Raw genomic sequence first — 4,013 nt, 5'->3', positions numbered from 1 at the left:
CTCCGGGTAAAATTCTCTACCGGGAGGCCTGCAGAAACTCCAGTGAATCCCCTTGCCGTTGAAATGAATGGGAGCAATATAGAGATTGACAGGTTCCTTAGCCAATCAGATTTCGAGTTTGCCCTGCTGGGCGTTTTCTTTCATGTACCAGCGCCAGCTAGCTGGCCTTTGGTGACGTTAACGTCTTGCTTGGATCCCATCACTGGGGGAAATATTGTCAAATGAGAAAAGAGAACTGGGTTTTCAAACTTTCTGCGCGAGTTCCCATATGTGGGTTGATTGAGGAGCTAAATAGATTTAACTCACAAACAAACGCGGAAAACGGCTGAAGGAGGAGAATAAACAGATTTAGTGGTGGATTTACAGCATTTTTCGAGAATGAAGGACTTCAAGAAAAGCTTGCAGGGTCGACCATTGGTATGATGCAGGTGTAGCAGGATGGGCGTTGCTCCCACTCTGCCCATAGCCCATCCTCCTCTCACTAATCAGTGGGCTGATTGCCTGCACTATTTAAGCAGCTCACTGTCTGCCTGTGTTAGGTGTCGCCTCAGTTTGTTGTGTGTCTCCAGAGACCTGGGTCTCACAAACAGAGCTGGCCTGTTGGGCTTCAGCTATGCCACACTTGTCCACGGTGTGTGCGTCATGTTCTGTCCTATACCGACCAGGTTCCTTGGACAATGCTGGCCCGTTTGGGTTTCAGCTTTGTGTCCACTATGCTTCAGCACAGGTATGTGTCCCTTTGTTTAGCGAGTGGCTCCAGTGAATATCATGCTATGGTCACAACTTATGGTTGTTTCCTCTTGTTTAGTCCCTGTGTGCAACTGTACGTCTCTCCACGAGAGTACTTCTCTACCCCCCCTGCGAGTCGTGACTGGACCGCTCAAAGTGTGTCCATGGGCACTAACCGTGCATTTTGCACTGGAATGAGTGGTAGGTTACTGTCTGTTTTCTGGTTCTTGTACCTGGTTAATTATTATTAAATGGTAGGCTAACACAGCTCCTTGTATTCCAGACTAGGAAGAGGAACCATGTTGCTGTCTTGCCTTTGCTTGGATATGACCTTACTACTGACCAACAGCCTCTACTTTGGGTTTTTCAGACTAATATTATCAAACCAAACTTATGTTGCCTTGTTGCGTGAAACCCCCGGTCACATATAGCCTGATCCAAAGAACTGTATTTATTTTACTATATTATCTGGACTTCACTAATTCAATGTATTCTCTTTGTCTTGTTTGGTGCTGAGGCCCCAGCTCGGGACCAGCCGACGCCCGCTCCAGTGGTGGCGGTATCCCCTTTTCCTTTTGTGTGCCAATTTGATTATTTTACTGTGTGCTGTGGCTTGGGGGTACCACTGCCCTGGACGGGTTAGCTGGTAACCCTCAGTACTGATCCTTTTAGAGTACAATTAGTGTTGAACCCCTGTATTTTAAACTATCGATGACTGTTATCTCTGAAATGTTATGATGACACATTCTTAACTTTTGTATAGGCCTATAAGTGAATAAAGCTTTGTACTTTTGTAAACCCGTTTCTGCCTTATTTAAAATGTACAACGAACTGTGTGAGGAGTTATATCATGTATGTATTCAGGTGGTTAATTAGATTTATAACTATTTCCTAGGGCGCAATTCCCTAGGTGGCGTAGTCGCATTTATACCGCCATGCTACATTTGGCGTGGGTCGGCAGGACGTACTAATTAAAGGCAGAGACGTGGTTATTTTTTTTTTCTTTCTAATGACATTACTGTGTATGTGGTTGGGTGTTTGTGGTTCAACCTGAGTTGTATCTTTTCCAGAAGCAGAGGCAAGGCAGCAGCATATGTCAGTGAGTAGGACCCCCCCCCCCCCCCCCCCCCATGCAGGCCAAGTGAGTTGTTCTTGTTCACCTCCAAAGGAGCTGAGCAACCATGTTTTTAAGGTGTGTTGGCCTGTTCACTCAGCAAGGAGCTGGACAGAGGATTGTTGCCCACCTTCAGGTGCCGAGCAACTTTTAGATTATTTTAATTGTATCCACATATAACAGATGCTGACATTTTTATCTAATTCGTCAAGGATGTCTTTGAATAGCACTTAGGCTGATCCTAGGCTCTCCCGTCAATGGACCGGGTGGTGGAAAGAGGTTTGATCAGGGTTGTTGTTGCTAGTCCTAAGGGAAGTTTGGAGGTGCATGGCAGCCTTAAATGGGCCACCTCCCTGCAACTTCGCCTTTCTTCTAGGCCTCTTGGGCGGTGAGGGATTGAGGTTAGGGTGCACATGGACAATGGTCTGTGTCGGTACCTGGAGGACCTACCCCTGCTGCCCAAGTACCCGGGGGCCACCCTTCACGGGTGTAGAATATGGAGGTATCTGTGGATGCATGTTGTGTGACTGAGGGAATTGTGAGGTGTAGTCGTAAAGGCCCCCCACATCAGTTTAGCCTCGGGCCCCTGTGGTTGTGTGAATGTGCTGTGAGTAAGAGTATGGTGCTAGGCAGTGTTAATATTGTGGGGCAGTCGTAAAGACACCCACATCAACTTATACAGCCTTAGTCATGCCCTGGTGTGGTATGTTTTTCTTTTTTTCTTTTTTTTAATGGTTGAGCTTGATATGTTTCACTATGTAATATGTATGATCTCATCATCGGGCCGATGACGCAATTGGGGGGGATGGATTGTAGCAGGATGGGCGTTGCTCCCACTCTGCCCATAGCCCATCCTCCTCTCACTAATCAGTGGGCTGATTGCCTGCACTATTTAAGCAGCTCACTGTCTGCCTGTGTTAGGTGTCGCCTCAGTTTGGTGTGTCTCCAGAGACCTGGGTCTCACAAACAGAGCTGGCCTGTTGGGCTTCAGCTATGCCACACTTGTCCACGGTGTGCGTGTCATGTTCTGTCCTTACTGACCAGGTTCCTTGGACAATGCTGGCCCGTTTGGGTTTCAGCTTTGTGTCCACTATGCTTCAGCACAGGTATGTGTCCCTTGTTTAGCGAGTGGCTCCAGTGAATATCATGCTATGGTCACAACTTATGGTTGTTTCCTCTTGTTTAGTCCCTGTGTGCAACTGTACGTCTCTCCACGAGAGTACTTCTCTACCCCCCTGTGAGTCGTGACTGGACCGCTCAAAGTGTGTCCATTGGCACTAACTGTGCATTTTGTACTGGAATGAGTGGTAGGTTACTGTCTTTCCTGGTTCTTGTACCTGGTTAATTATTATTAAATGGTAGGCTAACACAGCTCCTTGTATTCCAGACTAGGAAGAGGAACCATGTTGCTGTCTTGCCTTTGCTTGGATATGACCTTACTACTGACCAACAGCCTCTACTTTGGGTTTTTCAGACTATTTATCAAACCAAACTTATGTTGCCTTGTTGTGTGAAACCCCCGGTCACATATAGCCTGATCCAAAGAACTGTATTTATTTTACTGTATTATATCTGGACTTCACTAATTCATTATTCTCTTTGTCTAGTTTGGTGCTGAGGCCCCAGCTCGGGACCAGCCGACGCCCGCTCCAGTGGTGGTGGTATCCCCTTTTCCTTTTGTGTGCCAATTTGATTATTTTACTATTTGTGTGCTGTGGCGTGGGGGTACCACTGCCCTGGACGGGTTAGCTGGTAGACCTCAGTACTACTGACCCTTAGAATACAAATTAGTGCTGAACACTTGTCTATTTTAAACTATCGGACTGTTATCTCTGAAATGTTATGATGAGATATTCTTAACTTTTGTATAGGCCTATAAGTGAATAAAGCTTTGTACTTTTGTACACCCGTTTCTGCCTTATTTAAAATGTACAACGAACTGTGTGAGGAGTTATACCATGTATTCAGGTGGTTAATTAAATTATAACTATTTCCTGGGGCGCAATTCCCTAGGTGGCGTAGTCTCATTTATACCGCCCTGCTACACATGCATGCAAGCTGTGCAGATCAGTGAGCACTTAGATCGGATGTTGATATGATGTTTGTATACTGTGTATGATTCCTTTCCCTGGTGGCCACACAGGGATAGCCTAATGGCTGCATTCTCTGT

General features: G+C 46.2%; 1 long non-coding RNA gene across 1 annotated transcript; it reads left to right on the top strand.

Moving 5' to 3' along the window:
* The first annotated feature begins 527 nt into the window (after positions 1–527).
* LOC306919322 lies at positions 528–3,747 on the top strand. Its single transcript, XR_013789516.1, has 5 exons — positions 528–727; positions 809–930; positions 1,013–2,949; positions 3,030–3,150; positions 3,231–3,747. It is a non-coding gene; the product is annotated as an uncharacterized lncRNA (long non-coding RNA).
* Positions 3,748–4,013: the final 266 nt, after the last annotated feature.

This window comes from Electrona antarctica (assembly GCF_951216825.1).
Source record: "Electrona antarctica genome assembly, contig: scaffold_25, whole genome shotgun sequence".
NCBI lineage: Eukaryota > Metazoa > Chordata > Actinopteri > Myctophiformes > Myctophidae > Electrona > Electrona antarctica.
This window is presented reverse-complemented; position numbering and strand designations above follow the sequence as displayed.